This window comes from Danio rerio, chromosome 23 (genome assembly GCF_052040795.2).
Source record: "Danio rerio strain M-AB ecotype USA chromosome 23, GRCz13ab, whole genome shotgun sequence".
NCBI lineage: Eukaryota > Metazoa > Chordata > Actinopteri > Cypriniformes > Danionidae > Danio > Danio rerio.
Window position 1 is genome coordinate 25570091 of NC_141043.1, and position 22130 is coordinate 25592220.

At 35.4% G+C, this 22130-nt stretch overlaps 2 long non-coding RNA genes across 12 annotated transcripts in view; one reads left to right on the top strand and one right to left on the bottom strand.

Moving 5' to 3' along the window:
- LOC147838204 (uncharacterized) overlaps nucleotides 1-22130 on the bottom strand; it is a 73846-nt gene that overhangs the window by 42612 nt on the left and 9104 nt on the right. Inside the window, exon 4 of one of the 3 annotated variants that reach the window (XR_015523526.1) lies at nucleotides 7119-8163. The exons of the other annotated variants lie outside the window; for them this stretch is intronic. This is a non-coding gene — a long non-coding RNA (uncharacterized LOC147838204). Of the gene's footprint in view, nucleotides 1-7118; nucleotides 8164-22130 lie in introns of those variants that run through there. 3 annotated transcript variants of the gene reach the window in all.
- The window catches only part of LOC108181455 (uncharacterized), a 34455-nt gene that overhangs the window by 9310 nt on the left and 3015 nt on the right, over nucleotides 1-22130 (top strand). For 2 of the 9 annotated variants that reach the window (XR_015523539.1, XR_015523532.1), the window contains exons 2-5: nucleotides 781-909; nucleotides 9423-9617; nucleotides 11036-11115; nucleotides 13275-13326. This is a non-coding gene — a long non-coding RNA (uncharacterized LOC108181455). Of the gene's footprint in view, nucleotides 1-780; nucleotides 922-5597; nucleotides 5707-8138; nucleotides 8445-9422; nucleotides 9618-11035; nucleotides 11116-13274; nucleotides 13327-22130 lie in introns of those variants that run through there. The other 7 variants (XR_015523540.1, XR_015523535.1, XR_015523538.1 and 4 more) reach the window with 5 other exon arrangements.

The window sequence follows — 22130 nt, forward strand, 5'->3', positions numbered from 1 at the left end:
TTATTTTGGATGCGATTAATCATGATTAATCTTTGCCCAGCACTAACTTTAAAATTAAACATTAGAAAAGCAACACCAATGTTCAACCTGTCAAATAATTGTCCCATGTCTGCCATTTTGGGTATTGTCCATTTTGAATTTGCTATAAAATTGTATATTTTACCAACGCATTGATGTCTTTGATTTAAAATAATAGAAATAAATGTTTATAACCTTTTATTAGTTTTACCCATAGACCTTATCAGACGTTCAGGTTTTGAAACATTCCGTAAAAATCATCCTGAAAATCAGATCAGTAAAGAAAGATCAGCACCATTTAAGCCATAAACACATTTTTTTAATATTATTTTGATTTTCAATAAATATCTACTTTTTTGCACTCCTCTGAGACCATTGGTCTGACATCACCAAACCGAGTGAGATAATCTTCATGCCATGGTGGCAAAAATATATGGATTTCATATACAAATGGTTTTCATTCACTGCATCAGCAGATTTGGTGCCCAAACTGCATCTGAGGCCGTATCTCTGCGAAGCTTTGACATATTGGCGTGAAACTTTATGTACTATAAGGCAGAATAAAAGCATTGCACCATAATTTGGTTTTCTTCTCACATCTTCATTTTATGCATACACTTAACATCTCCTAGAAAAAAGAGTTTTACTAGGACAGCATATTCATGATGCGTTGACAACTGTATGTTTTACACAATGAGTCAAAACAAATATTAAAAGAGCCGGTGTTTGTTTATTCCATGCTTTGTTTAAATCATCCTGCAGTACACCTGGCTGTGAACAGTTTTAGCGTTTGGTGATGAAGCTGTTCCCGTGGGTATCGACGGCCAGCTATGATCCCGGAGTGGTGCGGAGGCGGAAGGGGACACTCTGACAGCTGACTCAGAGCGTCAGGTGAGGCGAGAGGTAATGTGATCAGCCATGTAAAAGGGCCCTTCACTCATGTTTTATTTATCAATGGAGATGCCATTACCCAAATGCACCGCTCATGAAGGAGATGCTGGTGAAGGCATTTCTATCTGTGTCAAAGTCAGCACAGGATGCTCAGCGGAGAGATGCAGCACACCGGCAGAGCTGAAATGCTGAGAGGTGCATGAGTACAAACTAGCGCTTGCCTAATATGAGCTTTTGTTTAATACGTGATGATGGTACTTGGAGAAACTGAACAATTAATGATATGAATATTTAGTTAAGATATTTATTAGTTAACGTTAAGGTGATATTTAAAAAAAATAATTGTTTAAAGTAATTATTAAATATAATATAATATAATATAATATAATATAATATAATATAATATAATATAATATAATATAATATAATATAATATAATATAATATAATATAGGTGACACATTGGCGCAGAAAGTAGTGGTGTCGCCTCACAGCAAGAAGGTCGCTGGTTTCCTGTGGAGTTTGCATGTTCTTCCTGCGTTCGCATGGGTTTTCTCCGGTTGCTCAGGTTTCCCCCTCAGTCCAAAAACATGTGGTACAGGTTAATTAGGTAGGCTAAATTGTCCGTAGTGTATGTGTGTGAATGAGTGTGTATGGATGATTTCCAGTGATGGGTTGCAGCTGGAAAAGCATCCGCTGCGTGAAACATATGCTGTATAAGTTGGCGGTTCATTCCGCTGTGGCAACCCCCAATTAATAAAGAGACTAAGCTGTAAAGAAAATTAATGAATAATATAATATAATATAATATAATATAATATAATATAATATAATATAATATAATATAATATAATATAATATAATATAATATTCTATTGCAAACTGCTTATGTAAATACTTTTATATTGTTTTACACAATATTAACTGACTATCAAGAAAATAACATAAAAATAAGATTATTGAAATATAAGAAGGGTTAAGGCATTGTATTAAATATAAAATAATATTAAATAATTATTACTATCAGAATATAATGACAGCATGTGTTTTAATTCATTGTAACTTATTACACTAAGTTAATCATGTTCTGACTTTTGTTGAGTTTTGTAAGTCGTGCGAGCTGTTTTAGATCAGTTTAACATGATATAAGTTCAATGGATAATGTTAATTTGATTCAGCTTAAGAATTTGAGGCAACCAGCATTTACTTACAGTGTAGTTAGATTTCATTTGTTTGTTCTGATTTTATTTTTAGTTCCAAGTCATTTTTTGTGTATATTTCTTTTTTTTTCAATTAGCTTTTATTGATTATATATTTTATTTAAATTTTAACTGAAAAGTACAAATATTAAAATAAGAGACCAGTTATATTATTTTTAGACAACACAATAATTTAACTACAGAATAGTTAAGAATAAAATATTTTAGCCTGATCTCACAAGGAAACGTAACTATTTTAGGTTTTGTCAGTTTAATGCAGAAATGCCCAAAGTAGAGCCTGCGGGCTAAAGTTGGCCCATGGTAACCATTGATTTGGCCTGCCATCCCATCTGAAAAAAGGGAGAACGATGGCAATGGTTTAGAGACTGTCATTTCTAATTTAATATGACCCTTTATTTGTTTGCTTTATTGTTAAGCTACAAAAAAGACAAAGTGAAAAAAAACGTTTCAATTTAAATGGTGCAAATTACTTCGATTTAGTTTAAAATGTACATACTGTCACCCAACAAACAAAGAACGTTGGTGAGCAAATTAAGGCAAATGCAGGTTCCACTTGACTAGTCTATTCAGCACTGAACTCCCATGTGTTATAAATGTGATTGTTTATGTTTTTATTGCAATTTTAATTACAAAACAGTTATAATACAATTCAAAATAATGTTTCTATTTATGTTTAAATATTACTAAATAAATTAGTAAACTACCCAATATAAAATAGTTTGGTCTTGGGCTTATGGCTATCAATGATATTTGGTTTTTGGTCCATCATATAAAAAAGTTTGGGCACCCCTGGTTTAGTGGCTAATTCGTACAAACTTTTATACGATTTTAAAAAGGACGCATGGCACCCAATCCCACCCCTAAACCTAACCACCATTGGGGGTTAAGCAAATCGTACAAAAATTGCACTTATATGAAGTGCATACAATGAATTCATACAAATTAGCCACTAAATCAAAAAGTTATGAATTGCCATGATGTTGTGTTGAATGTTCGGTGGAATAACATTCTGTCAACTGTCATTTTCTCAAAAAAAAAAAATAATAATTTAAATGGCAATATTTTATGTAAAATATGAGAAGTAAAGTTATCTGGTCTTTATAAAATTAAACAAATATTAGCATTTTACTCAAACTACACTGAAAAAAAATATACAAATATGATTCATTGGATTTACTAATTTTTTATGTTAAGTGGTAAACAATTTATTTGGGCTGAATTTAAACAAACAAATTAAGATAAACAGTACTCAATTTAATTTGTTTGTTTAAATTCAACCCATATAAATTGCTTACAACAATTTTGCAGAAATCATATTTTTCAGGGTACACTATAAAAAAAATTAAAAGTTGACTCAACTCAAAATTGTAAGGCAACTTGCTGCAGAGCTTTTTTTGAGTTGACTCAAGTTTCAACTTCTCAAATGATTTAAGTTGTAAATGATTTAACTCAAAAAGGCTCTGCAGCAAATGGCTTTACAATTTTGAATTGAGTCAACTTTTAATTTTTTGCAGTTTAGTTTATTTTTATATAAACACATATATTAGTTTTATGGTTTTTGATAATGACCCTGCATTTTTATTCATTTAATTATTTAATGTCCCATTGAGACACAATATTTCTTCTACCAGGTCAGGACAGGCAGCATAAAACAAAGTTACAAAAATACATATCAAAACACATAAGACACACACAAAAAAGCATAAAGATTAATCAATTGTCAAAACATATGCACTGTTCTAAATTGACAGTCTGTAAAATATTTTTAAATATAGCGTTGGATGGAACAGATGTTGGTACATTTGTTTTAGCCTCTGTTGTAGCATGTAGTTCTTTGAACAATCATGAAGCTACAGTATGTATTGCAGCACTTCTCACGTTACTGCTTCCTTATGATAAATTGCTGATGTTCAGTTCCGCATTGGTAAGTCACTTTGAATAAAAGCCCTGTATGAAAGAAAAAAAAAAAGTGCAACTTATCACTTGTCCACGATGGCATCGGCAGGTGTAATCATCCTGGTTTTCTGCCCATGATGAGCATCTTCATTTAATGTCACAGATGAGACAGAGGGAGGTAAACACCATAAATCAAATCATCTAAACAGCCGGATGTGAATATGTGAATGTATTAGGATATTTCATTAATATTTCCCTCTTCTCCCCAATGTATGATTTTCAGTATTTAGGGCCTAAATGTTTAGGGGAATCAAACTGAAAAGTGTGCACACAGCTATGCAGATGTGCGAGATCAGCACCGAGTTTGTGCTGGATGGCTTTCTGTTCCACTGGGCAAACTCGCAGGTCACCAATCAATACAGTTATGATGACATCTGCCATTTCTACAAAGCCCCCTAGCAGACTCCCAGCATGCTGCAGCCTTTTTATATATTATCCAGAGGTCATGGTCTTGTGAACTCAACCCTGACACAGTGCACTCCAGATCGCATATTTCCCGCATTTCATTGAACAGGAGTAAATGTAACTGCTTGGTGGGCTTTCTGCTGTAGTACGCTAGTAAAAGCTTTCAGAGACAAACCGTCGTGCTTTACAGAACCAGAACATAGGAAAAAATCCGCTGCAGGGTTGCAGCTCCAGCTTTGCTGATGTACAGAGTTGCGATTGATTTACTGTACACGGAGTGAGCCAGCCCTCTCAAAACCCCCTCTGTTCGAAGTTACGGTAATGTCAGATCTCCCAACGTGTAAGTCATGATTTAAAACGTATGGCGAATGCAACACCAAGCCTCAATCATCTTGATTGTCAAAACGCTTCGTGGTCTGTCCAATATAATGTTGCACACCGCTGGTAATGTATCTCTCTCACTCCCAGACAGTTGACCTCCTGGTTGCAATGGAAGCAACGATACACCTCAAACACCCCCAGATTGGGTTTCTCAAGAACCTGGTTTTGTGTTTCTACTTCTTTTTCGTCACCATCGGAATGAACATTTTCTCTTAAAACCCACCTGACGAAATCACCCACGTAGCCTCATTAAGTGGATTTGGGCCACTGTCAGTGGCTAAGATGGATGATGTCCGCACTACGAGCATAGCACACTTTAGTTTAAAAAAGGGTCACCCGTTTAAACCAATGGAGCTGAGGTAGGTTCAATAGCCCCCTTCCTTCTTATCCCCCCCATACCTTTTTTTAAGGAATGTCTTAAACAGCTGCTGCGGGGGAAGGTGGTGGTGGTGGAGGGGGGGGGGGGGTCATCATAGTGGGAGTGTAGGGGGGTGGCAATGAGGCACACACTGACCCTGGAGGTTGCGTTCCCCTTTAAAAGTCACGGCACACTCGGATACGCAAGGCTCATGCAGGAGCTGCTGCGGCACTGGGAGAACACTGCTGAGCTGTGCAGTTTGTACTGCCAGTGAGCGCGCAGAGAGGAGGAGGGGGAGCAAGAGATAGAAAAAGAGAGAGAGAGAGAGAGTGCAGGAGAATGAAGCAGGGAGAGAGAGCGAACAATGTCATTCCATTCAGCAGGCAATGCTGCAGTCAACTTTACAGCACCGGAGGAGAAGACACAGCCGCTTGTGCATCATCCCTGCAAGACCCAGAGAGGAGCGGAAGCTGAGTGAGTATGTGCAAGTTTGTCTTTCTCTGCAGAGATAGAGGACGCATGTTGAACTTTTCACCCGTCAGGAGGGGGTTTAGGTTTGCGGGATGTTTCAGTACGGCTGCAGAATTTATTCTCTCACCTGCACTGAAGTCTTAAAGGACCCGTTTGCATTGACCTACATGATGAGTGATCTTCTGCAGTGAGGCTACTGACACTTTGGTAGTGATCTCCCTAACCAATGCCGGCCATTTGTATGATGTGTGTAACTTAGTACTTAGTGGGATACCAGCCAGGAAGAGCACTTAGCATAGGAAGAAAAGACGCACAGGCTTGGATTGGGATCAGGACCGGTATAGCACTGACGCCTGCAGACATAAATAAAAGATGTAGGCCAGACATATTCAGCTTCAGGGTGCTATACTTTGGTGCACTTTGTTGTATCTCAGTGTATTGAGGATGCCGTGTGTCTTGGATCCAGAATGTTCGGAAGGGAAAGAGTTAAAGAGCTTGCAGCAGATGGGAAAGTGGAAGTAACGTTTTAGGATGGCCTAGGGAGGACAGAGTGCTGTGTGAGTGTGTCAGCTATCAGCTGTCACCACCATACACTCTTAGGTCACTCGGACAGAAGATTTTGACAGGAAGATTTAGCCAGGTGCATAAGAGTCTCTGCTTCAAGTGTGTTTATGAATGTGTGCGTCTCGCACTCACTGTTGTATGTTGCAGCACACTTGCTAACTGTCCCATCCGAGAATGAGAGAGAGTGACTGAATGAAGCGGTGGGGGGGACTCATAACTCTTTCACTGCAGGTCTTTTTCGGCTTCAGCTCACTCTCTGCTCTTCTATAGGTAGTGCTTAGCTTCTTAAACATGGGTGATGCATCATATTTGTTGCGGTTATCTTCTGATGCTGTTGTAAGTCTTATTTGTTGTAGTTTGACTTTGTATATCTACAGTGTGCTGGTATTAAGAGTGATGATGATGTTCGATATGTATTAGTATTATGTTGTGACACTTTACTAAATTGTGTAGGTTGCAGTTTGAGCACAGAGCTCATTACCGGCACAGGGACCCGCCGGTAAGGAGTTCAACTCAGGTAACGTGTATAACCCATCCATCCCTGCTGAACATTGAAGAACAGCCGCGGTTGCGTATATCGCAAGCTATAGGGCAGGATTAGATCTGTATACAGCAGGAATGCGAGGAGTGATATATCACTGTCAGATCCACTGCCTGACATCATTAGCAGAAACTGCAGTTTCTCTTGGCGCTCACCAAAGGGGGGGTGAGGGGGGGGTTGCTGCTGCTCAGCCAAAAAGCGTATTGCCGCACTCACCTGATGTTCCTAACACCCATCCTCCCATCTCCTTTTACTCTTCCTCCCCCATGCTCTCTAGAGATCATCTTCGAGGTACAGAATGGCATGAACACACAAACCTTAAACATATTCTTTATTGCTGTGAAAAGTTGCAGACTGAGAGAAGCACCAAGAGGGAGAGCGGATACCCTGCAGTGTCCTGCAGCACAGTTCCTGCAGTACTGCCAAGATGAGGCAGCAGCTGCAGCTGCAGCAGCAGCAGCAAGAAAGACAGGCAGCTATACAGTCACGTGGATGACGAGGGAGAGAAACAGAAAAAGCAAGTTAACCGAGGGTTGCTATGAGGGTATATCTCTCTTGTCTAGAGTTAGGCATTTCAGGAGTTAGTGTGGCTACACTTTCCTGACAGGAAGAGAATGAAAGAGAGAGAGCAAGAGAGTAAAAAAAAAAGACAGAACAGCTAGATTACCCTGCTTACTCCACAACATCCCCCCACGAACCTACTGCCCCCCCTCCCCCTAACCCAATGGTGCATTGTCCCGTACTAGTGCTCTAGTTCCGATGATGTAATCAATGCAGCAAGCTTTGATCTTGCTGGAGTAAGGATTCCATGCTTGCCCTCCAACCTCTTGAAAGCATACATGCACATGCTCTTTAGGAAATTAAATGGTGTTGAACTTCAAAGATGTCCGCGAATCTATTATTCACAATCAACCAACAAAATTAGACGTTTATAGTCGGGACATTTCAGGGATTTTGCTTCATATGAAACTCCAATGCAGCAGCGAGTAGGCCAGTGAGTGCGCTTTGTGAAATTTGGCGCCCTCTTAACAGCCACTGCAGCATCTGCGTCCATTAGCCATCAATCAGCTCTGACACACTACACATGGTCTTGTAAAACCATTTGCTACTGTTCATGTCAAACGTTCAAAGAAGGATGAAAGGAACCAAATGTGTCACTTCAAAAACTTTATAGTGAGGCGAACCCCAAAAAAGGGGTAAGCGTAAAGGATGAAGGTGAGCCACAGGACAGCGTGTGCTGATGGAAATGGAAACGCTGGCATTTGTGACGCTGCTCTTTTTATTGGTAAGGTCATCAGTCTTGGACTGCTGCAATCCAGTGAAGTGCAGTCCTTGTACTGTAACGTACAGTGGACCAGACTGCAGAGAGAGAGAGGAGAGAGAGAGAGAGAGAGAGAGAGAGAGAGAGAGAGAGAGAGAGAGAGAGGGGCCACAGCATTACATTAACTGTGGTGCTGAGCTGTGCAGCTGCTCTGCAACTCTGCCTGGTGATGAAGTTTCTCTAGAGCACCGTCCTCTCTCTGCGTTACTGCTCTGGTGCCTTACTTTAATTAACGGCTTGTGTTTAAGAGGTACATAAATCAGTGCAGGCCAAATCAGAGAAATCATTTGTGTGGATTCATTTTCTACTGAGGAATCGGGTGAGTGTAAATCTTTTTTGTGATTTTTTTCTTTTTTCAGAATTTGATTAAGCAATGCTTAATGATTATTTTTCAGTTGATCAACCAAAAATTGCAGATTTAGCATTTATGGGATGTTTTATTTTTATATATTTTTTTTATTTTAGAGGTGCGTTATAATTTGAAAATTAATATAGCATAAAACATGCTTATATTTTAATAATTATAAAAATAATTATTGATTTTGAAAATACATTATAATTATTAGAATTAATACTATATACATTACATACACAGATATTATTTTGTACCTATTAACATCAACCTGATTAAAAAGTTGCTTGAATCCTAAAAGCAGAGCAGTAATACCTTCATTTTAAACTTTGGTGCAGTAAGAACTTCACCACCAGGGGGAGCAGTACAAGGTCCCATGTAGAACAAACTGAAGTTTTACTGTGACTTAAAAAAAAGATCTTCCCTATTGCCCTTGATTTAAAAGTTACTTTATTGGTTTCGTATACACTAATAGCTTTGATAATGCTTAATTGAATTAAAATCCAGGGATTTTAAATAAAATTGTATTAAAATTATGCTATGCCCTTTCGTAGTTATTAATTCTTTCCAAAGGAAAGTTCTCAACTACATCCTTTAACAAAATAACTCCCAATGTAAATTTTAAACTACCAAACGATTTGATTTCCTACTCAAATGCTATACTTTGAGATTTAATCCCAGTTACGCAAATCCCTTGAAATGCCTGACTAAAACAAAATGACTAATAATCATGTTACTAAATAGACTTCACTTGCATTCTTATTTTCCCTTAGCATGTCTTCACTCACATCCTGTCCACGTCACTCGTGTGTTGTTGTATTGCGCAGTGAGTGTCAGAACATGCTACTGCCTGTAAAGATAGTATAGTGACCTCTGAAAGATGTCTGATTTGTCCTGTCACCTCTGATGCTCAGTGTTTTTCTTGACTCTGTGCTCCTCCTCCAGAAGCTGAAGCAGAGGGCGCTGTGCAGAGCAACCAGAACATGCCTTGACTTGTACCCACTTCTCAGAAAGAAGTTGAGGCTTGTGGTCAGCAACATTAACTGTGTTTGCCATCTCATCCAACTGACCAGTGAAAGACTGGATATTAGGAAACTGGATATTGGGACAGACTGAAGTGACAAATAACTATCACCCAAGGTAAGAGTGTCCCTTATAAGTGTTTTTAGTCCAAATGCAATTTATGGTATTTTAGTGTATTCAAAAGTAGTAGACTGCATATACTGCATTTGCATTGGTATGTGTTTTTCATTTAAACAGGTGAACACAAAGCTGCATAACATACTGTACAATCTTTGAATTAAGTTTATTTCGACCTAAATGCTGGGTCGTTTCTGAGCAAATTTGGGTCAAGTATGGACAAACCTAAACACTGGGTTAAATTTTGTAATTTTTTAAAATAAAATGTTTAATTCAGTAGTCTATTTTTGGACATAACTTCGGTTTGAACAACGCAAAGTTTTTTTGAGAGTGTATGTCATTTGGAGCGACTTGTTTTAAGTATAAAAAATAAATGTAATCAAGTATAGATCTACGTTCAAAATCAGGTCCAATAAACATTATTATTAACATATACAGTTAAAGTCAGAATTATTCGCCCCCCTTTGATTTTTTTTCTTCTTTATACATATTTAACAAATGATGTTTAACAGAGCAAGGACATTTTTACAGTATGTCTGATAATATTTTTTCTTCTGAAGAAAAGTCTTAATTGTTTTATTTCGGCTAGAATAAAAGCAGTTTTAACATTTTTGAAAGACATTTTAAGGTCAAAATTATTAGCCCCTTTACACTAAAAATATTTTTCGATAGTCTACAGAACAAACCATGGTTATACAATAACTTGCCTAATTACCCTAATTAACCTAGAGTACAAATATTATGTACCGTCATCATGGTAAAGATAAAATAAATCAGTTATTAGAAATGAGTTATTAAAACTATGTTTAGAAATGTGTTGAAAAAATCTCTCTGTTAAACAGAAATTGGGGGGGGGGGGGGGGTAAACAAGGGATTTAATAATTCGGGGGGAAGCTAATAATTCTGACTTCAACTGTATATTGTTGGCTTGTTTTCCAGTAAAAAATAAATTAATTAAAAATTAATAAAAAAAAACATGCTTTTAAATAAGGATCAAGACAAAAAAAATGGGTAAAATATAAATTAATTAAAATTATTATGTATATATCAATATTTACATAATATATTTTGTTGCCCAGTCTGAAATTGTAATGAAACTCTGCTCTGTTGTTTCTCTTAGCAAATATTGCCTTTAAATATATTGCCTATATTTGCCTTTCTTTTCTTTAAGCTTCATTCTTTAGTTGGTTTTCGCAGACACTATTGACAAACTGTTCAGCATCTCTACACTCATCACCTTTGGTGCTTCCAGCCTCTATACGCAAACAAATACTGCTGACCTTAAAAATAGAGAAAATCGATCTGAAGCAATGGAAGAATTACAGATCCCTTTGTGACTCAGTCTTTTGTCTTGTCCGAGTGCATATATAAACATGGCTGACCGTAAAAAAAAGTGATGCCTTTTTGTTTTTGAACAGTCTCTGCACTGGACCGGAAGTTTCCTGACCTCACCACTACTGATTGGACTTCTGATGTCGTCACCACCAGGAGAATGAAGGTGAGACAATTTGCTAGACTTGTTTACGGACTGTCAGACGTTTGGTGGTTACTCCGTGAACCAGTGGTTAACTCTCAAGCACCTCGGCTGATGCCAGAAGCATGAGTGTGCTGATAGTAATGTATTTCACTGGCTGAAAGGTGGGCTGTGTGAATTATTAATGCTTTCTAGCTCTACAAATAGAGCTTGCATTGATCAACAGTCTCTGGAGTAAACCGATATTGTTTAGGAATGCAATGTTTGCACTTTGTCTCCCCATATAGCCTTGCAAAGACTTGAAGTTCTTGCTTTTTTTGGTAAACATACAGTTTTTTTTCCCATCAGCCCTCTATTTGTTCCTGGTTTGCCTCCCTTTTCAGTGTCCATGTAGGGAAATTGAGAGGTTGTCATCATGTTGGCTAAACATGTAGCTTTTTAGGCCTTTTTCTTCTGAAATAAATGGCTACTGGGATCAGAATATAATGAGGGCTCGAGTCAGCTGAATGTGACAAAATTGTAATATTTTGTAAATAATGTTAAGGTATGTACTTTTAGGTTTTTATGCATATTCGCTTGTTTAGTGTGACGTCACGCAAATCGGTTTCCGGGTCCAATCGCTCTATCTACTTTCGAAAATCACTATATATATATATATATATATATATATATATATATATATATATATATATATTCATGTCTAATATTCAATGGCCAGAAAGTGATTACTTTTTTAGTCATCAACTAATATTTTTCAATTCAAATGAGTAGCTGCTTGGACCCGGTAACAGTATTTTTTACGTCACAGATACGTCGTGACTTAACAAGCGGATATCTTATTAGAGTATTTTTAAGTATACAGTAATACAGTATTAGCCTAATTTATTCATAATTTAATTTTTTTTTTGGAATAAATTTAATCTATTCAGCTCTTTTAATTCAAGTTTTAAAGATAAAATAATGTTACTTGAAAGGCTATATATGTATGTGTGTGTGTGTGTGTGTGTGTGTGTGTGTGTGTGTGTGTGTGTGTGTGTGTGTGTGTAATATATATATACATACTTTAGCCCTTGTTACATATATTTTTACACAATCAGAGTTTCGGTATTACTTTAAATTTATAGCTGAAATCATAATCAGCTCAATTTTTTGGCTCAAATCAATTTGTTTTAATTGATAAACTGAATTTAAGTAAATAATAAATTTGTTAATAATAATAAATTCTATAAAATATGTTATATGGGTTTTAAAGAATAAGCCCTCTTTAGGGTAAAAAATGTCAAAGAAAAATGTATTTCTCAATAATATTTATTTGTTTGTTTGTTCATTTGTATACACGGTATAAATATTCCGGTTTATTTAATTATAGTTATCATCACTTAAATATACATATTACTTATATTGTTTTTTATTTATTTATTTTTTTATAATCCACTCATTTTGTGGTTTCCAATGACCTAACCTTTACCATGTTTAATGTTAAATAGTATATACAGTGCTCAGGATAAATGAGTACACCCCATTTCGAAAATGAATATTTGTATCCATTTCTCAGTGATTATAGGTAAAATATATTGATGCATTTGAACAAAACAGATTCAATAAACATATATATTTATTAAAATAATATTTTAGTCAAAGAACATCTTTAGAAATGGAAAGATGCAAAATATTGCCAAAAAAGTATATATTTTTTGTTTCTCTTAATTTTTGCTATTTTTGAAAATTTGATTGAATCTTTTCCCTAACATATAAATTTGGGCTACAAATTTTTGAACCATTATTGTATGTTATTTTGTTTGAAAAGATCCAGATTTGGCTTCAGTACTGACTAAACTAATGTATATGCACAAATATATTATTGTAAAGCATCCTACAGAAAATATTAATTTAAATGAGAGATTTGTGGGTTACTATAAAAATATCACTTTTATAGCACTAACAATGAAGTTCAAGCAACTTAAAATCACAAATCAGATCTTGCTTGCACAGTAACAGATTAATTAGCTGAATAATAGAACAAACGTGAAAAAAGTTTTGCTCAGTGACATTTAGAAGCACTTTCCCTTTAAGATGATTAAGTCTGAGGAATGAAATGAGTGCTGTGCTATAGACAGAGTGACACAACCGTAGGAGAAAACAACAGTGCAGACGCTGGTCAAAACAAAGTGCTTCTTTTACAGGAACATATCCAGATGTCCTGCGGACGATGAGAGACAATGTGTCAGCAGTAAGGTGAGTGTCTGATCCTGGTTATTCAATATTTTTAACTTTCCTTGTTTCTATACGTCAGTCTTTCTTAAATTCATTCTGGTATGAACGGTAGCTGCATTCTGAGCGCTTGGACATAATGAGATTTATCTATGACATATGATGGCAAAAATGCTGAAAATGCGGACTTATTTTTAGAAATGCTAAAGAAGGACATTTAAAGGGCCAGTTCACCCAAAAAATTGTCATAATGCACATTTTTTCTTTTGTCATTTTATGTAGAATGCGACTGATTATTTTAAAAAATATGTTTTTGTCTATATATTGAACGTTTTTTTTTTTATTATTATTTGCCAAAATACTTACTCTTGTGGAGAAAGAAATACTTACAGTTAGGGAATGAGGAAATATTGACAAACAGAAGATATTTTGAGAAATGTTTCAATCTAAAGGAAACTAACAGCAGTAAGCCGTAAAATGAGTGACCATTGACTTCTTTTTGTAGACACAAACACTGGGGCTTTTCTAAAAATATCTTCTGTTAATTCATTATTCGTTAATTTAAAAAAATGTATGAATTTCACCTTTAAAAATCTAAACAAAACAATTTATTGTGAGAAATGTTGAAAAAAAAAAAACTAAAAACATTGTCAAAATATCTTTTTTTATGTCACTATTTACTTTTTTAAACCTGTATGCGTTCCTGTACGCAAATCAACAAAGAATTTTTATTATTATTTGCCAAAATACTTACTCTTGTGGAGAAAGAAATACTTACAGTTAGGGAATGAGGAAATACTGACAAACAGAAGATATTTTGAGAAATGTTTCAATCTAAAGGAAACTAAATGGTCACCAAAAGTTACCAACTTTTCTCTAAATTCTCTTTTCTCTTACAGGTCAAGAATGAATGTTTTATTTATGCAAATAAAAACATAAATGGAGATATTTTTAAATATGTCAAAGTATTTTTTTTCTTAACTGTTTGTTTAACACTACACTTTAGAAATATACTTTTTTTTTTTTATTAAAATTTGGAACAAATAAATAATGACAAAGCAAAATATATGTTGAGAAATATTTGTTGTCCATATGAATGAAAGCCATCGGCCATCAAAACAGCTTTGGTTATCAACATTCTTCAAAATATCTTCTTTGTTGATTTGCGTACAGGAACGCATACAGGTTTAAAAAAGTAAATAGTGACATAAAAAAAGATATTTTGACAATGTTTTTAGTTTTTTTTTTCAACATTTCTCACAATAAATTGTTTTGTTTAGATTTTTGAAGGTGAAATTCATACATTTTTTTAAATTAACGAATAATAAATTAACAGAAGATATTTTTAGAAAAGCCCCAGTGTTTGTGTCTACAAAAAGAAGTCAATGGTCACTCATTTTACGGCTTACTGCTGTTAAAAAACTGACCCTCTAAACTGTGGCTGTAGCTCAATAAGTACCGCGAGTACGGTCCTGTCAATGGTAGGCTAACCAAACAAGCATTGTAAAACAAAAAATAAAATTCAAATGGTATCCGTTATTAACACGCTGTAAGAGAAGTCAGGATAGGCAGAATCATGCTGTATGAAGGATTCACAACTAAACCGCAGTTTGGGCCACGCACCCGCACAATCTTGCCCATATAACCAAGACAACACGCAACCTAATCAAATAGCCTACATTAACAGTTATCAAAAGCTCTGTTAAAAGGAGAAATTAAATATTGAGACTATAAAACTGAGGCCAAAAAAAAGCATGCTAACCTTCTGTAATTGATTGGGACCAAATGGGAAATTAGAAGCATGGCTTTTAAAGATATTTCTGCTAAGCTAAAGTTTGAAGTAAAAACTTTTAGGTCTATAAGATAACCCTATTTAAAGCACTCTTTTTGGAAGTATTGCAAATGAAATGTGTTTTTTGTTTGTTTCCATGTTTTTTCTGATTTTGGCAGCCTGATTAAAATTTGAAGTTCATGTTATGTGATTAATTTTGTATTTTGTAATCATGTTTTAGTAAAATAGGCCTATTAAATTTAGGCTTATAAAAATCAATATTAAATCAAATAGTGGAAAATTAGAAAATAATATTAATTATTAAATTAAAAAAAATAAAAATAGCAAAAAGGCTACTTTTGTGAGGAGACAAAATAAATGAGGCCCTTTGGTTTGCTAAATCCCCAGGACCCAATATGTCCTTAATCCGGCCCTGCATATAGGATTAATAATGTAAAATAGGATCATGCGCAATAAACATTAAATATCTTAATAACCACCAGGAAACAGGGTGCTAGTTTCTAGACAGATTATACTTAAAGTGTTACCAAACATTCCTCTTGTCTTTAAAAAGCTAATCTATTAAAAAAGTGAGCAGCAAACACATTAATTTGCTCTGTCAGTTAATGCGGCACCTGCGTATCTTGCTTGCTGAAATGTGTCAGCGCGTACAGACACACGCCAGTGCCAGCTGGCAGGTGTGTGTGTGTGTACAGTATGTGCGCGCGTGTGTTTTTCCCCTGCTTCCTGAAAGCCTGTATTAGAGATTACATCAGGCCCAAAGCAGCCAGGAATTCCTGCCATCATGTGGCTTCAGCGAGCCGTCGGCCTCACGAGACAGACACACGGACACAACACTGCAATTTAGCAACTGCAGCAGAAACCAGATCACGAGTGGTTGAGTGTGTCTGTGTGTGCGTGTGTGCCTGAATGCTTTTACTAGGCACTGCATGTACTATAATGATTTTATACTTCTGTGCCGATTCAGATGGCACATATGCAGCGTTCCTCTATTTCTAAAGAGTGTCGGACAGCTGTGTGCTCATCCATGGCTGCGTGTTTATGTTTGTCTTTCCAAAGAGCCGATCAGATTTCCTCAAACCACGTTCAGATGAGGTCTAATGATACTTTTTGGCTGTCAGAATTCAAAAGCCTTTAATCTGATAATGTGTTCCAGTGTTTTGTGGATGTCATTTAGCATGACACTGATATGTTAGAGACGTGATGTGTGCATCTGAGAAGCCAGCCGAGCAGGACGGACTAGTTGTTAAGCTCTCAGACGAACAGAAATTATGACGTACCATCTGAGGCTTTAAATTTTGTCAGTTCAGTCGGATAAAACAAAATGTGACTATTAATTTATTCAATTCTTCTATGTCAAGCATTTAAAAATGATTGTAATTCGATTATAAAATACTTATTGTTATTTATATTAGAGCTAGTTACGTAATATAATATAATATAATATAATATAATATTAATTATATAATTTGTTGTAGTATAGATAAAAAATTTTCATTAGCAGCTTAATTTGTTGCACTGTCAATATATTTAAATGCATTCAACTAAATGTATGTATTTGAATTTTAAAAAACTATATTTTATATACAGTCAAGCCTGAAATGATTCATACCTTTGGTAAATTCTAACTCAAAGTTACTTTTATTCAACCATCAGTTTTATTTTGACAAGAAATGACACAAGCTTCTCCCAAAAGATAATAGGACAATATACAAGAGGCATCATTGTAGGGATAGAAGTCAGAATATAAGTCATAATTTGTCAGGGTTATAAATAATATCAGTCTTGACTATAAATAAATAAGCAATATCACATGAGTAGCAGTGCAATATGGCTGTATATCGGCACTGGTAAGAGGTGTGCGTTGACACAAAGCTACAGGTCAAGTGTCAGTGTCCTACCAGTGATGATATATAGACATAGCGTTCTGCAACGAGTGTGATATTTCATTTAAACAACAGTTCGATGGCATAATCGTGTATACAAAAAACAAAATCAAACAGGAAGACTACTGTTTGAATGATTCTCTAGCGTAATGTTTAAAGTTATGACAAAACAGGTGATTTTATGGTCACATTTTAAGATTATAAAACTTGAAGGCATAAAATGCCATCAGTCTACAGACATTTCCCAGATTTTTCCAGTTGCAATTTCACAATAATTAACCCTAAAAAAGCCAAAGCAACACAATCAGTACCAGATTACTGTTGAAAAAACTTTGACGCCCTTTATATAGTCATGAGGCATTAAACGTTGACGGAAAAAGCGAGTAAAAAACCGTCTCAGTGTGCACAGGCCTTTAGAATGTCACTTACCAGATTTATAATAATTTGATCAGCTGTAGTTTGTAGTTTTACGTTGAATGTTCTCCTCTCATTATGCGGTCACTGTCACCATCTTGTGGATAGACAACGTCAACCATCTTTGCTCTGCTACGAAACAACTACATTCTCGCCTCAAAAGTACATTATGTCGTCCAACTGCTGCAATATTTGTCAAACTGTAATTTTCTGCTTGCCATTCATGTGGGTAAAGTAATACACAAGAGTGAAGAGGTTGTACAAGTGCTGATATGACAGAATATCGCATTCTGATAGGAATCAGATTTAAGAAACAGACAGAGCTGTTGAATAAGGGAGTATATTTAATAAGCCATCATGAAGGTAAAATGTGAAAAGGAAAACCATAAACAACTTAAACGGCATTTTTGTCTTGTATTTCACATTACAATTACTGAAATAAAATCGTTTTACTTTTTATACATTCATTTGAATATGTTTTCGTCTAAGCAATTGAGTTAAAGGAATCCCCCCATTTATCACTATTCATTCCTTGCCTTGTTAACGATTCCTGTTAAAAGTACAACTAGAGGAATCTGCTTGAAGTTTGCTCAAGGAAAGCCTCACCCTGTTTCTACACCCCTCCTCCCCCCTGTCCTGCGATGATGTCAGCATTCATGTGAGGTACTGTAGCGCAGTCAGCGTTGGGCTGGTACTGAAATAGTCTCATAATTACAGGTGTGTTTGCTCAGACTCAGATAACGCTGTGGTCGCAATGGAATATTGTATCAGCAGATGCTGTAAAAAGGCTTTACTGGTGCCTCTCGCTAGGACTGAAGAGCAGGATACCAAGATAACATCGCATGTGCTACTTAGCCCTCTCTTGACCTCAACCTGTTTTTCATAGGCAAATGCTCGTTTCAAGGGTTAACATATGTGTGTGTGTGTGCACGCACTTAAAAACCACTATGGCCTTTTATTATGTGTCATAACTCGTCTCCAAACAACACTGCAGAAAAACTGTGGTACAAGGGTATGTTTAGTATTGGATTTTGAAGCTTATTATGACAGTGACAAACACTGTAAAAAATTCTGTTACATAAGTTACTGTATTTTGTGATTAACGTATTTCCATTTATTTATAGTTATGAAGTGAAATATGAGACCTTTATCTCTGCTCTGTTGACGTTTCATTTTGAAAATTCAACTCTGCAGTTTAATAAAGTAACTTTTATTCACATTTCAGTCATTTGAAATAATATAATTAGTATAATAAATATTATTTTAGCAATTACATCTGTAACAAAACAAAACAAAAAAAGTTTTAGCAGATTATCATTAGGTTTTGGTATTATAATTTTTAACACCAACCAAGACAATAGATTAATTTAAAATTTTAATTATTAAAAAGGTCAATAAAAGTCACTTATTCAACATCTAAATTGTGGATGAAAAGTCTCATTTTGCAATTTATAAGCATAAAAACACAAACACACAAAAACATGCGTCACATAATACAGAAAACTTTTTATTTCTGATTTTTTTATAGTATAGTATGGCACACAAATTGAAAAACATCAGTGCTTTTCTCTTGTTTTTCAGTACAAATACCTAAGCACACTTAAATCAAACTACATGACAAGCGAAAAATGCTTTTTTTCGCTTGACCTAATTTTTAAAGAAAATGAGCCTTGAATCAAGATTTATTATACATTATTAATCACAACAATAGTGCAAAATCCCATGAAAACGCATTTAGTTTTGCGGCTGATCTACTGACAGTGTGCAAATTAAAGCATGCAGACACAGCAGCTCATTTCCATAATGACCAAAGCAATCTATCAAGAGCAGAGCGATTTAAAAATAATGTGGCTTGATAATCGATATGTTCAGATAATGTCGTCCTCTGACATTCTAAAGAATGACTGCGAGTGGCAAATTTGTTTCCTTCTAATTCAAGCTCACTATTCTCTTTTAACGGGAAACAAGCAGAAATAGTTAGGCAAAATAGTGTGCACTTTCTTTAGAGTAGTCTTCATATTTATGATAATTGTTGTTTTTAGTGGATTATTTTTTTATATAGGATTACCGCACATGAGTCCCCACTAGAGCTGCATGATATTGAAAAAATCTGATCTTGCAATGTTTTATTTTTCTGCGATAAATATAGTGATATGAAAACCGTTTCAGAAGATGGTTTAAATAGCTCTGTTTGATGGTTTTCTGGGGAGTCTAACAGTGTTCGGATACAGAAATGGAATAATCACAATGCGAAAAAAAAAAGCTTTTTCTACTTTGTTTCTTACTTTGAGTTTTTTTTTTTTTTTGCTAGTTTTAAGCGAATTATCTGCCAGTGAAGTAAAATAATCTTGTTTTTTACTTTGAAATGTTAATATTTGGACTAGAAACTTGACAAAAACTCTAAGAAAGTAATGTTTTTTGCATAAATCATATAAATTCAATATAAATACAGTGATTAAACACAATTTTTTTGCTCCTGATTAACTATAATTCAGACTGGACATTGCATATATTTGCGATGTGCCTTTTGCGGATGTACACATTGCAATATCGATCCACGATATACCGTGCAGCCCTACTCAAAACAGAAAACGATATCTGAATATATTTTTTAAGTAACCAGAATTAAAGCATTTTTTGCTAGTGCTATTTTGTTTTCATTTAAGTTGTGACAAGTTTACTCTTGATGAGTGATACATTTAATCATTCATTCAAAACAGATTCATTCTATATCAGAATCTATCTTTATTAGTGAATAATTGGAATATTTGTTCAAGAACCCAAACCTGATTTCACCAAGTAGCACATGTTCCTGGATCAACATCTATGTTGATCCTTGAACATTCCAATCAGCCAATCAAAATTAAGGGATACATTTACAGTTTATGCTAAGTTTAGGCTTACAGTTCAGTTAATGGACTTTTACATTAGTAATAACCAACTATTATTCCCCTCTGATTTTGGCTATTATTTACATTTTGCATTTGCATTACATTTTCGAACATTTTCGTGATGTTCCAGGACCAACATATAAATTAATCCAGGATTGCATCGTACTTCAAAATCATGACGTACGTTCAGGAACTCTGCTCTAGCTTTGTTTTGGAACTATTTTTCATTGGCTAAACAGAAAAAAACACACAATGTTGTATGCAAATTGTAACGTCTTACATGGAGACTCATGCTGACATGCTAGAATTTAAGATACAGCACTCTTGCCTGTGTGATATATATTAATTATATCATATAAATGAAAAACTAATATTTAAAAACCCATACAAGGATTATTTTTTCCCTTTCATAACAATAAATACTTAAACTGCCTTCTAATAGACTTAATCACATAGTGAATTCCTTTAAACCCTCAAGTCGTGTTTTGGTTCAGCATCTGTCAGCTTCCATGTTGTTAAAACAACAATTCTGATATAAAAGTAGACAATCCACATCACACACAGACAGACAATCTGACGCAATTAATCATCAAAGCAGTTTTGACTGCAACTCATAGACAAATGCTTATTTCCCAAAAATATGGCAAATAAATCTTGAGCTTAAAAATTTTTCCGTTTTTGTACTAGAAAAATAAGACAAAAACATTGTGAAAGCTAATAATGCAAGTGCTTCCACCGCACTTCCAGATGCTGATCTGATTTAAGTCATGGTGCAGCAGCCACACCACTATTATTTTTATCACTTTCCTTCTCTCTTTCACTTTTTATTTCTCTTTAATTGTGCCTCTACTTTCTCTTCCTCACTCTTACGCTCTCCCACACACACGATAAGTCTCTCCCACTCCTTTCCAAACCTTCTCGCTAAGTGCGCAGAGGCCCTTTTTCTCTGGCAGAGCCCTTAGGAGCGAGGCTGCCTGCCCAAAATAGCTGCCCTGTGGGGAATACCAGCAGATAGGGCCTTCACACTGCTTCCAGTAGGCGAACAACAAATCCGGGACCGGACAGAGCCATCCCCTCCCCATATGACACACTCATGCCAGCGCTCTTGCTCTTTCACATGAATCCGATCGTAGAGTTTCTTACAGGCAAATATAAGCTGAACCCTTTGAACCGAGATTCAGCGTTTATTTGAGAAAAAGTGAGTCACGACTCTATTTGCAGTGACGAGGGTGAGCATAGTTCATAAAAGTAATAAAGGAAGGTGTGCTTTCCCCTCCCTGAGGTGTGGCGGCCTCTCAAACTCATGTTTTTTTTTTCTTCTGAGGATCAAGAGTTTCTGTTGGATGTAAGCTTTATAGGCTTGTTTACACTGGATGGAGATTTAGCGGGGTATAGCCGAACTACCGTAAAGTGTAGGAAGAGAGCTACGTCAGTGTTTCCGCAAGGTTTGTTTCGGTCTGTCTTGTGATTATTAAAGGTGAGTGTTGTGGACTCTGCCAGGGCTTTTACTGAATGCTAACTTGGAAGTCAGTGTCATGTAGCTAGAATGAAATCATATTTTAGATATGGGAACTGTGATTTTTGGTACTTTCTGTCCTCAGTCATCAATGTCCCCTTTGTACTTTTCATTTTCTGCTTTGTTTCTAATCAGTAATGTTATCTTATTTAGAGGAAAATGTTTATGCAAAATAATTTTAGAGGTAAAAACTTTACCTATTTTAAACACTTCTATAATGTTTACCTATGAAGCATAGTATGTTCTACCAAAATATATGTGATATACAGTTGAAGTCGGAATTATTAGCCCCCCTGAATTATTAGCCCCGGTTTATTTTTTTCCCCAAT